Consider the following 13,487-nt stretch of genomic DNA (forward strand, 5'->3'; position numbering starts at 1 on the left):
GAGCTGCCTCTATCCAAGACAAACCGCTAGTGAGCTCCCTCGTGCCCTCGTGTAGCTAGTGCGCGCGTGTTTTTCTGTTTGGTACGTCGCCGACACGCCTCTCCCTGAGGATCGACCGCCGTCGCAACATGGCCCTCGTCGTCGGCCCTGTACGGCCAGGCCCACCAGTCTGTAGCCCCTAGGAAAGTTCCCCGTGCAACGCTTGTCCTGCTGGTGCCCTCGGCTGGCCAGTTCTTGCCGCCGGCAAGGCAGAGCCGAGCCGCTGGCCGGCCGACACACTAAGCCGCCATTGCTCCGGGTCAATTTTGATCGAAGTCAAATGCCTGGGCCTGCTTTCATGGCTTGGGCTGGTAGCCTGCCTGTGTAAAAAGGATTTAGGCCTTTTAAATTTTGCTAAAACCAAAAAAATGTGAATTTGAATATTGGTTCAACAAGTAATTCGGCTGAAAGTTGTAAAATGAATAGAAAATAGAATATTGCTCCAAAAATAGTGAACCCAGTTTTGTTGGGTTTTTATGAGCATAATCTACATGTTAAAAATGCTAGGAGCTATGAAATATGTACTTGAGTTTCATTGGTTAATAAAATAGGTTTAAGCTTTGTTAATTCATAATTAATTAGTGATAACTCCAAAATTGATGAGCAATTTTGTTAATACTATTTTGATATACCCTGTGCAGCAAAAAAAATCACCTACATGTTAGATATGGTTAAATTCCTATTTAAGGTTAAGCTTCGTGTTAAACCTAATTAATCCAGGAAAAGATTAGATGCTTAACGATAATTCAAACTAAGGAAAACCTTTAATACTTTAAAACCTATGCATGATGCATTGCATCTCCACTATTGTCATAAACTGTGGAGCATCCGTCATTGCATGCCGTTCATGCTCATCATTGCATGCGTTTTTCATTAGTGAATGAAGATCCGGAGCGTGACACGAGCGCGATTGAAGACAACGCCAACCTTCCGCATTTCTCTGAGTTTTATGTGAGAAGTATCGGGCAAACCCTAGAGCAGCCAGGCAAGCATCTAAGCATATTATACCCTTTGTTCAAATTAGATGGAGTCTAAAATTGATAAATTATGCTTTATGTATGTTTGCATGTGTTGAGTCCAGTGTCAGTTTGATATGGGTAGGACCTATGTTGATGCATTATCTCTACCTTGACTTATTGATGAATCCTTATCCTTGTAGCCTTGATGATATAGTTGGTGTCTACTTTCAACGATTATTCGAAATACTTAGCAATGCTTAGGTCCTCGGTAGAAGTCGAGCGACGGTGTTACCGTTGTTCGCGAACCTAGGGCTTAGTCAGTGTTCACAGATATAAAGATGAGGTTGAGAAGGATGGTTGAGATATGAGATTGAGGCAAGATGTGGGTGGTTTAGGGGTATCTTCTACCCAGGAGGATTCCTCTGGGTAGTTCGGGAGAGGAGCCCTAATGCCATAGACCGGTTGCATCATTTAAGGTCGTCCATCGGTGCAGTTAGCTCTAACATTTTCCGTACTCACCACATAGTAATTTAATTATAAGATAAGCCAATTATCATATGTCGTGCCGACACTTGCCTTGTGGCTCTATGACGCATAAGAGAAAAAGAAAAGGAGAAGCAAGGTGGCGGGGAGCCGAATGTGTCTGAGACACGCTCGCGGTAACCTCGGTACCCTAGGGGCATTGCATGTGTGTGGTTCCAGGTATGAGAAAGGTTGACACGAGTACCCCCTTGTGTGTACTGTCATGAGTAGCACAAGCCGAATGGTCTTCGAGTCGTGTGGGTAAAGTTATACCCCCTGCAGGGTGTAAGAACAATTCAAATCGCCGCACTCTCAGTCATGAGCATACTTCCGTTCATTTGCATCGGTCGTAGAGTTTACGAATGTGGGATAAGGTTATGGTATGATAGAAATGGTTGGTGAATATTGTTGATGAGATACTATAGTTCCTATACATACATGTCCAAGTTGTGGATTGCAGGGTAGAAAGGGATTTTTTTTTTAGTTAAGTATAGATGCTCACACATATGTGTCTAGGTTGATTACTGCATATGTTTTACTTAACCTTGTGGCCTACTCTTGTTAACATCTCAATGCATAATCCTTGGAGTCGAGCTATGTATATGTGCTATATATGATTTAAGTCTTGGGAGTACCTTCATACTCATGCCTACGCTTTCAGTTTCTGCTGGTGAGGGTGAGGCGGTGTTTGGTTACTTCGTGCCTGCCCATACAGGTGGTGGGCAAGAGTAGTGCATTCTACTCTAGTGCGGTGTAGCTTTTGGGGTAGAGTCTAAGGGCATATGACTCCACTCTCCTTTTGTTGTTGTTGAGGTTTTAATCTTCCGCTGCATAGTTCCTCTTTATGTAAACTGTTGCAAATAGTTGCATGCTTAAGAAGTTGTAATATAATTTTAATTACTTGCTCTTTCTTAAGCTATGTTGTGATGTACATGTTGGAAAGGCATGTGTTTCGATCTTGGGCACGAAACATGTTTCGGTCTTGGGCACGAAACATGTTTCGGTACTACTGGGATGGTATTCTGGTTAATCATTGAGGTTGTATTTATGAATAATGATACTTCTGGTGATTAATTAAAATAGTGTTTGGACGGTTTCTCACACTGCAACTGTCATATTTCTTGGACACATTCATTATTGGAAAAGGAGGACAGGATGGAAATACACAAGAATGTGCTATAGACTAACTGCACGTTAGTAGCTACTCTTTTTAGTTCAAAATAAGTGTTGTTTTGGATTGCGTGCAGCTGTTTCAAACTTTGGCTATAAATTACTTTTTATGTATTGAGTTTAGATACTTGAAAATAACACAAGCAGATTTTCTCAAAAATATATTTTTATAATAGTATACTTTCGATATGTTTTAACAATATATTATAATAAAAAGTAGTAGTCAAATTTGTATTTTGAGAACCGTGTCAATATCCAAAATGACACTTATTTTGAACTGTAGGGAATAGCTTTTCGCTCTCCTCGTATTAACTTTCCTCCACATAGACCAAAATATGATGTAAACATCTTTACAACTAGCTGATATGGATTGTTGAAGACGATCTAAGTGGTGACTAGTAGCCAAAGTTTTTACAAACCATCAGATATTGGTATCTCATTTTAAGTCAGAAGTTAACTTCGTGAACGTGTGTTTTGTTCTACAACCCTTGCTCGATTTCAATATCTGTGTTTCGCTGACTTTTGTTGTTTTCACTTTCACTTTCTTATATAAACATTTAGGTTCCTACGAATGGAAGATGGGTGGTCCCTACAGCCTTAAGAAAACACCGAGGATAAAGCTAAAAAGGGAAAATCACAAAAAAATCGTTGCAAGTTTTGGGGTTTTCAACACCCCCAGCCCACAATACACGACACAAAAACCCCATCATACGTCTGTCGCTAAAACTGGACCAGCACCGATATATCGTCGGTTTGCAAAGCGTAGTGGTGTTAGCGCTCATACTAATGGAGAAGGCAATGCTGAGGAAGAAGGGCGTCCACTCCACGGGTTGCAGGGCAAAAGAACCAGAAGGACCAACGTGAGATTGAGTCGGCTTGAATGTTTGTGTAACATGTGCATGGGCTCGTGTCACGACCCAAAATCCGTAATTACATTGTTAAGCATAAATATGCTTCTTAAGTATTATGTTTAATTTTATATAATTTTGTTTTGTAACTCTAGAGCAATTCGTTTAAAGTCATTCGGATGAGAGAAAGAAATCCGTGAAAGAAAAGAATAAAAATTCGCAATTAAAATAGACTTTTTCTCTAACATGTGGGATCCACACCTCTCTCCCTCACATGCAGCCCACCTGCTCCCTCTCTCACTCCCTCAGCTCACTCTCCCCCACCGTGCAGCACACAGGAGCAGCAGCTCCTCCCCCCTCCCTCACACTCACTCTCTCTCTCACCCTCAAATCCCACCTATAGAGCAAGATTCGAGGTGAGTATGTGGTACCATCGCAATCACAAGCTCCTAAGCTACGCACCCATCCAATTCCTTTTCGTTTTTTCGAAGGATTTGGGCTGGATTTGATGTCTTTTGGTGTTTAGGGTTGAAACACGAGGAACACTGGTGTTTATCCTCCTCCCGAGCAATTTTCCTCCGTTTCCTCCTTCACCCAGTGGTCAACAACCTCGGCAAAGACCCTTGGGTGAGTCCCCTAGGCTTACATGTCAAGAATCGGTGTTTTGGTTGGATAGATTTCGAATTTGAAGCTAAGGTTGTGAAGTTCTAGTGTTCTTGAGCATTGAAGGCAATAGCCGAGTTTTGGTCGATTTCGGCTTATACGTGTGGTCCTATACGGTAGAAGAGGTCAAGAGGGTGCTCTAGGTCCAAATCCCCACCCCAAAAGCCACCAGAATCATCGGAATCATCACTGATGAGCTCACCTAGTGACCCCGGCCGCTCCCAGCGGTCTGACCGCACTTTTTGGCGGTCTGACCATCGTTCCAGGGGTCCGACCATCACTCGGGCCGGTCTGACCGCCAGAACCCAAACCTCTCTGCACGCCGACGGTCTGACCGTGGTTTTCGATGGTCTGACCACAGTTTCCGGTGGTCTGACCGCGACTCCTAGCAATCTAACCGCCCCTGTTGGCAGTTTGACCATGGTCAACTCGGCAGAACCATTTTCAGCACAGTTTACTAATGACTGAAACTTATAAAATTCATAATAAATTCTTTGTAGCTCCAAAAATTATGAAATTAATTTTGTTGGTTTCATAATAACCTAATATACCTATTAAAAATATCCCCAAACATTAAATAATTAATTAAATTTATAAGATTTATTAATTAGGTTAAAGCTTCATTAATTCACCGAGTGATATTCCAAAGACAGCGTTCTCTACTCGATACGGCTTGTATGAGTTCACCGTTATGTCGTTTGGCTTGACTAATGCGCCAGCTTTCTTTATGTACCTCATGAACTCGGTATTCATGGAGGAGTTGGACAAGTTTGTCATTATTTTCATCGACGACATTCTGATATACTCCAAGACTGAACAAGAGCACATTGGGCACCTCCGTATTGTTCTGGGCAGGCTCCGAGAACATCAGCTGTATGCCAAGTTCAGCAAGTGTGAGTTCTGGCTCAGGGAGGTGGCTTTTCTGGGACATGTTCTATCAGAGAACGGGGTGGCAGTTGACTCGAGCAAGGTGCAGGATGTGCTCGACTGGGTTCAGCCCCAGAATGTCAGTGAGATCCGGAGTTTTCTTGGACTTGCAGGCTATTACCGCCGGTTCATCGAGAACTTCTCCAAGGTTGCGAAGCCGATGACTGAGTTGTTGAAGCAAGGCAGCGTGTTTGAGTGGTCAGATGCCTGTGAGTCTGCTTTCCAAACATTGAAGAAGCTGCTCACGACCGCTCCAGTGCTGGCTCAGCCTGATGTGACCAGAGGATTTGATGTGTATTGCGACGCGTCCGGCATCAGTCTCGGCTGTGTTTTGATGCAGGAGGACCGAGTCGTTGCATATGCATCCCTACAGCTGAAGCGTCACGAGGAGAACTATCCGACACATGATCTTGAACTTGCAGCTATCGTGCACGCTCTGAAGATGTGGCGCCACTACTTGATGGGCAACTTGTGCCGTATCTACACAGATCATAAGAGCCTGAAGTACATCTTCACGCAGTCAGATTTGAACATGAGGCAGCGCAGGTGGCTTGAGTTGATCAAAGACTACGAGCTGGAGGTTCACTACCATCCTGGCAAGGCGAATGTGGTCGCCGATGCTTTGAGTCGAAGGGCTCATTGTCACTGTCTTATAGCCTCGTCAATGGATTCCACATTATGTGATGATTTATGGCGTCTTGGGCTTGATATGGTGCCGGATGGTTTTATTGCCAATCTCGAAATCAAGTCCACGCTCATTGATGAGATTAAGGCTGCACAGAGGGATGATAAGGGTATGGCCCGAATTCGAGAGAAGAGGAAGATCGGGCAGGCCTTGTGCTTTACTGAGGATGATCAAGGCGTTATCTGGTTTGGGAACCATCTAGTGGTTCCGAGGGTCGAGGCGCTGAGGAAGAAGATCCTTGATGAGGCTCATGATTCGTTGATGTCCATTCACCCTGGCAGTACGAAGATGTATCAGGATTTAAAACCCCATTTCTGGTGGACTCGCATGAAGCGGGAGATTGCTAGGTATGTGTCTGAGTGCGACGTCTGCCGAAGGGTGAAGGCTGAACACATTAAGCCTGCCAGCACACTCCAGCCTTTGCCCATTCCATCTTGGAAGTGGGAAGAAGTTAGGATGGATTTCATTACCGGCTTACCGAAGACTTCGAGTGGGTATGACTCTATTTGGGTCATCGTGGACCGGTTGACAAAGTCCGCGCATTTCCTTCCTGTCAGGACCACTTATTCTGCTAAGCAGTATGCGGAGTTGTACCTTACTAGAATCGTTTGTCTCCATGGAGTGCCGAAGAAGATCGTTTCTGATCGGGGTACACAGTTTACTTCTCATTTCTGGAGAAGTTTCCAGGAGGCTATGGAAACCGAGTTGTTCCACAGCACGGCGTATCACCCGTAGACGGATGGTCAGACGGAGAGGGTAAATCAGATTCTTGAAGATATGCTCCGTGCTTGTGTGCTCACTTATGGGAAGAAGTGGGACATATGCCTGCCGTTCGCGGAATTTTCGTATAACAACAGTTTCCAGGCTAGTATTGAGATGGCGCCATTTGAGGCCCTTTATGGTCGGAGGTGTCGTACGCCGCTGAATTGGTCTGAATCCGGTGAGCGGGCTTTTCTGGGTCCGGATTTGGTCAAGGAGGCAGAAGACCATGTCCAGAATATCCGCAAGAGTATTCTAACGGCCCAGTCTAGGCAGAAGAGCTATGCGGATCGACGTCGCCGAGAGCTCACATTTGAGGTGGGGGATCACGTGTACCTAAAGGTCTCACCTCTCAAAGGCGTTCGTCGATTCCAAGTCCGAGGCAAATTGGCGCCTCGGTATGTTGGCCCATTTCAGATTCTTGCTCGGCGTGGAGAGGTCGCGTACCAGTTGGACTTGCCTCCGTCTCTCTCCGCCGTACACAATGTGTTCCATGTGTCACAATTGAAGAAGTGTCTCCGAGTTCCGACGGAAGTCGTTGATGTTGCACCCCAAGAGTTGCAACCGGATTTGACATATTGTGAGCGACCAATCTGTATCTTGGATGAAGCCGAGCGCAAGACACGACGCCATTCTATCAAATTCCTGAAAGTCCAATGGAGCAACCATACAGAAGCCGAAGCGACATGGGAGCGGGAAGATAAGCTCCGCTCCGAGTATCCTGAGTTCTTTGAGGACTTGTGAAAGATGTCGTAATATGGCATATTTGGAATCTCTCACATGAGTGTGCTCATCGTTCTCTCCCCGACTCGTACTGAATCTCGGGACGAGATTCTTTTTAGGGGGGGAGGTTTGTCACGTCCTGAATCCGTAATTGTGTGTTTTAATCTAAAAGCATGCAATTTCAGTTTCATGTTCCAGTTTGGGTCACTAGAGCACCTCACTTTGGATCAATGAGGTGGGAGAAGGAAACTAAGAGAAATAAAGGAGCTAGAAGCAAGTCTGGATTTTTCCTCTAGGTGAATGGGGCCCATTTGTATGGAAAATATCTCTCTATAAGTGGGCATCAGCTCTCTCTCCCCCTCAAACTTGCCCATACGTACTCCTCACCCACTCCACCATATAAGGCTTTTTGAGGAAGCAAGTTGGAGTTGGCTGTCTCTCACTCTCTCTCTTAGGCTCCCTTTTTCCCCTTGGGATCCCTACCTCTAGGAGCAAGATCAAGGTACGAATGTGGTACTCGTGTGACCACCAGCTCAAGGACTACTCGTCCATCCAATTCATTTTCAGTTTCTCCGAAGGAATTCGAGCTGGTTCTGAACTTGTTTGGTGTTCTTTGGGAGAAGCAAGGAAGCATCAGTTTTTCCTCTCTTCTCCAAGCCAATTTCCGTCGTTTCCTCCTTCAACTAGCGGTCACCAACCTCAGCAAAGGACATTGGGTGAGTCTGCTAGGCTCACATGGCAAGTATGCTCATTTTTGGTTGGATAGATCTTGAATCTGGAACTAGGATTGCAAAGTTCTTAAAGTTCTTCAGTCTGGGAACAAATGAGGATTTATGTGGATTTAAGTTAGGAATCATGTTGCTAGACGGTTGAGCAAAGGCTAGACCCTGTACACCCGTCTATGTATTTTTACTTTTGATTTAGAGAGACTCCCAGGTTAGTTTAGCCCAATTTTTCCCTTTGTAATGGCTGCTGTTCTGGAGCTGCACAAGGCTGATTTTACTGTAGCGCCGAGTACTGTTCACCCCATCGCCGAGTACTGTTCATCCGAGCACTCGAGGTGCTGTTCACCCCCAGGACCCGAGCGCAGTTCACCCGAGCACTTCCAGTACTGTTTCACCCCGGGCACCGAACACAGTCACCGAGCACTCCCCTAGGTACTGTTCACCGAGCACCCGAGCACTCTCGGGTACTGTTCATCCCGGGGCACCGAGCACTGTTCACTCCGAGCACTCCCCTAGGTACTGTTCACCGAGCACCCGAGCGCTCCGGGTACTGTTCACCCGAGCACCGAGCACCGAGCACAGTTCATCTCGAGCACTCCGGGGGGGTACTGTTCACCGAGCACCCGAGCACGGTTCATCCCGAGCACTCCTGGGTACTGTTCACCGAGCCCCTGAGCACTGATCACCCCGGTACCCCTGAGCACTGTAGCAGTGGTCGCAGGACGGTTGTCAGGTTTTTTTAGAAGCTGGTAGCTTGTAAAATTCATAGTTAATTCGTACGAACTCCAAACTTCATGAGACCAGTTGCGTTGGCTTCGTACGAACGTGAGCTACATGTTAAAAATGTTGAAACTCATTAAGTACGTTCTGAGAATTTATTTATTGATTAAATGTATTTCAGCTTAGTTAAAGCACAAATAGTCAATGTCATGTTCGAAAGTTATGAGACCACTGGGAAAACTCTTGTCTTGCACAGTGCGATCTGGGAAAAATATTGTCATGTATTGTGGAGCATATTTTTCTTATATGGTCGCATTTCATACATGCTCATTACATTGCATGCGTTGCTCTCTATAGTGATCGCCGATCCGTCGATCCCGGAGGCCGTGGGCGATCGTGAGGCGTCCCACCTTTCTGATCCAGGGCAGCAAGGCAAGCATCGTTCATATTGCACCGTGTCTACTTGAAAATTTAATATGTTATCTACGCTTATGTATACATTGCATGTGTCGGGTACCGAGTTGGGTAGAACCTATGCCGATGCATTATCCCATTTCGGTCACATGTCATGTGTTGTTCCTAGGAGCCTAGTGGTGTCGTCGCGGTCAAATTTTAGTTCGCTATGCTTAGTGGTACTTAGGCTTTCCAGTAGAAGTCGACGACGGCGTCCACCGTTGTCGCGAGCCTAGGACTTATTACCTGTTCACATTTGTGGTTGTGTTGATGATGAGTCGGTTTGGTGAGTGGTGAGTTGAGACGAGGTGTGGGCGGTGTTAGGGGTGTCATCTGCTCACGAGGAGTCCTCAGGCAGTTCGGGGAGGGAACCCGGACACCGTAGACCGCTTGCACCGGTTAAGCACCGATCGTCGGTGTAGTCGGCTTTAGCACATACCTTACTCACCACATGCTGATATAATGGTAGGCGAGCCAATTACCTTCGCAGACGTGGTCATGTGGGCCTCGTCATAGACGGTGTGAGTCCGGTTTGAGTCTGGGCTTTTAGCGGTATTAGTTTGCTCGGGGAGTAGTTCTAATACCGCCGTGCCGAGCTATGGTTGATCCACATGGTTGGGCCTGGTTGGGAAAGGTTGTCACGGTTACCCCCTTATGCGCATCCTAGCGGGTGGCACAAGCCGTATGGTCCCTGTGTCGTGTGGGTCCAGGAGTATCCCCCTGCAGGGTGTATAATCAGTTCAAACTGCCGCGCTCTCGGTCATGAGCATCGCTATCGCTTATCTCCACCGAGCGACCATGTTTTGGTCGTAGAGTTTCGATGTGGGTTGTGGCATAGTTGGTTTGGGGTGGTTTGGTCGGTATGTGGTTGGTGGGTTGGTGGGAATGGTTTGCTTTTATACACATGTTGTTCATATATCTGTTCTGATCAGTTGGTTGGCAGGGTTTGAGTCGGTGGTTGGTTAAGTCAGTTGCTTACACCTAGAGTCTAGGTTGCTTACCGTTTAATGAACTTAAACATGTCTTAATCCTTGCTACAGCTTTAAATGCATGATCTTTGGAGTCGAGAATATATATACTCATACTGTGTAAGACTTGCTAGTACCTTCGTACTAAGGGGTGCTGCCCTTAAGTTGCTTTCAGGTTCGCAGGTTGGCGAGGGAGAGGCAGTGTTCGGCTACTTTGTGCCTGCCGATCAGGGTGGCGGGCAGGAGTAGCACCTTCTACTCCGAACTCCGGCGTTTTTGGTATGGAGCCTAAGGGCATACGGCTCCATACTCTTTTGTTGTATAGGTTTTTCTTCCGCTGCGTAGTTGTTGTTGTTCCTCTTTTGTTGTAAATTGTGGAAGCAGTTGCGTGTTTAATAATGGTAATCCAGTTTAATTATTTGCTCTCTATTAAACTGTGTTGTGATATTTGAGTTTGGGAGGCATGTGTTCCGATCCTGGGCACAAAACACGTGCCGGGACTACCGGAATGGTATTCTGGTTAATCGTCGAGGTTGTGATTATGAATAATGATCCTTCTGATGATTAATTAGAATACTATTTGGACGGTTCCTCACACTATAGGTATGCTCCTGTATTAAAGGATGAGATTGAGAAACAAGTGTCTGAAATGCTTCATGCTAGAATCATACAACCAAACAATAGTGCTTTTTCTTCTCATGTGCTATTAGTTAAGAAAAAAGGTGGTTCATAGCGTTTTTGTGTGGACTATAGACACCTCAATGCTCTAACTATCAAGGGGAAATTTTCCATTCCAGTCATAGATGAGTTCTTAGATGAACTAGCCTTAGATAGCTAGTTCTCAAAGCTAGATCTTCGCGCTGGCTACCATCAAATTCGATTAGCACCAGGAGAAGAGTACAAAACTGCATTTCAAACACATTTCGATCACTTTGAATTTAGGGTCATGGCTTTTGGTCTTTCTGGGGCTCGAAATACTTTTCAAGGTGCAATGAATACAACATTAGCTCCTCTACTCAGGAAATATTTCCTAGTCTTTTTTGACGACATTCTTGTATACAACAAAAGTTTGGAAGAACACTTATATTACATTAGACAAGTCTTTCAGTTGCTTGTCAAAGACCAGTGGCAAGTTAAGCTTTCCAATTGTATTTTTGCAACGAGGAGTATATCCTACTTAGGACACATCATCTCTGCACATGGTGTGTCAACAGACCCTGCTAAAATAGAGGCCATTAGACAATGGGAACCCCCTTGTAATGTCAAATAGCTCAGAAGTTTTTTAGGTTTGGCAGGCTATTACAGAAAATTTGTGAAGCCTTTTGCTCTTATTAGCAAGCCTTTAACTAAACTTCTGAAGAAGAACTCTATTTTTCATTGGACTTCTCATCAAACAGCTTTTGTGACTCTACAGAGAGCATTGATAGATGCTCCAGTGCTTAGTCTCCTAGATTTCAGTAAACCATTTTAGATTGAGATTGATGCAAGTGATAAAGGTGTAGGAGCTGTGTTGATGCAAGATGGGCATCCCATAGCCTTTATTAGCAAGGCACTTGGCCCTAAAACTGGTGGATTATCTACTTATGAAAAGGAGTATCTTGCAATTCTTATTGTAGTAGAACAATGGAGATCCTATTTGCAGTTAGCTAAGTTCATCATCTACACTGATCAGTAGAGTTTAACCCACCTGTCTGATTAGAGACTTCACACCCATTGGCAACATAAAGTCTTCACCAAACTAGTGGGTTTACAATATAAAATTATCTACAAAAAAGGCAGTGATAATAGAGTTGCAGATGCTTTATCAAGGCATCCCAACCCCCCTTCACAACTCCTACACACTTCTGTTGTCACTCCTAGTTGGCTTGCTATTGTGACTGAAGGATATCAAAAAGATCCAAAGACTCAACAGATTCTGGCATCTTTATCCATTGATAGTAATGTTGTGCCTCATTTTACATACAAAGATGGGTTGCTGCAGTACAAAAATAGAATTTGGATTGGTCACCATCCTCAACTCCAACATCAAATCATGACTGCACTTCATAACTCTGCTCTGGGTGGACACTCAAGCTTCCTTGTTACTTACAGGAAGCTCAAACAATTGTTTGCTTGGAAAGGTATAAAATCAGCAACCCATACTTTTGTGCAGTCTTGCATTGTGTGTCAGAAAGCTAAATCCGATAGATCTAGATACCCTGGTCTTTTAGACCCTTTGCGTATTCCAACTGGTGCATGGCACACAATCTCCATTGACTTTATTGAAGGCCTACCCAAATCAGGTTCTGCTAACTGCATATTTGTTGTGGTGGATAAATTTTCAAAGTATAGGCATTTCATTCCATTACATCACCCATTTACAGTTTCCACAGTAGCACATGCATTCATTAGCAATGTGTACAAGTTGCATGGTATGCCTTCTGCCATTATATTTGATCGCGACAGAATCTTCACAAGTAAATTTTGGCAAGAACTTTTTCAAGCTAGCTGATATCCAACTTCACATAAGTTCATCTTACCATCCTCAATCCGATGGCCAGACAGAGTGCATCAACCAGTGCATTGAAACCTTTCTCATATGCTTTGTGCATACATGTCCAAAACAGTGGCATTCTTAGCTTCCTTTGTGTGAATATTGGTATAACACCGGTTTTCATACTGCTCTTCAGCATACACCATTTGAAGTACTCTATGGCCATCAACAAAGACACTTTGGGATCGATGTTTCTATGGTCAATTCAATGGCTCACTGACAGGACGTTGATGCAAATCGTGATCCAGCAACACTTATTCAGGGCTCAAGAAAGAATGAAAAAAACATGCTGATAAGAAGAGATCAGAGAGGTCTTTTGCAGTTGATGATTTGGTCTTTCTCAAAATTCAGCCATATATACAGTCTTCTCTTGCTAATAGGTCTTGTCAGAAGCTGTCTTTCAAGTACTATGGCCCTTTCCGCGTACTAGAGCGTATTGGGAACGTGGCCTATAAACTGGAGTTACCATCGCACAGCACAATTCAGCCAGTTTTCCATGTTTCCTAGCTCAAGAAAGTCATCGGCAACCATCAGGTACTATCTCATTTACCTGACGATTCTGTGCAGTTTCAGGTGCCGGAGTCAGTACTTCAAAGGCGCATCATCCGTCGGGGCGACAAGTCTGTCGCTCAGTCGCTGATCAAATGGTCTTCTCGGCCGATTGAGCATGCGTCATGGGAGGACACAAAGGCACTTCAGCAAGCCTTTCTGCATGCGCTTGCTTGGGGTCAAGTAGGTCGTCAAGATCGGGGGAGTGTCAGCGCTCATACTGATGGAGAAGGCAGTGCTGAGG

This window comes from Phragmites australis, chromosome 3 (assembly GCF_958298935.1).
Source record: "Phragmites australis chromosome 3, lpPhrAust1.1, whole genome shotgun sequence".
Taxonomy (NCBI): domain Eukaryota; kingdom Viridiplantae; phylum Streptophyta; class Magnoliopsida; order Poales; family Poaceae; genus Phragmites; species Phragmites australis.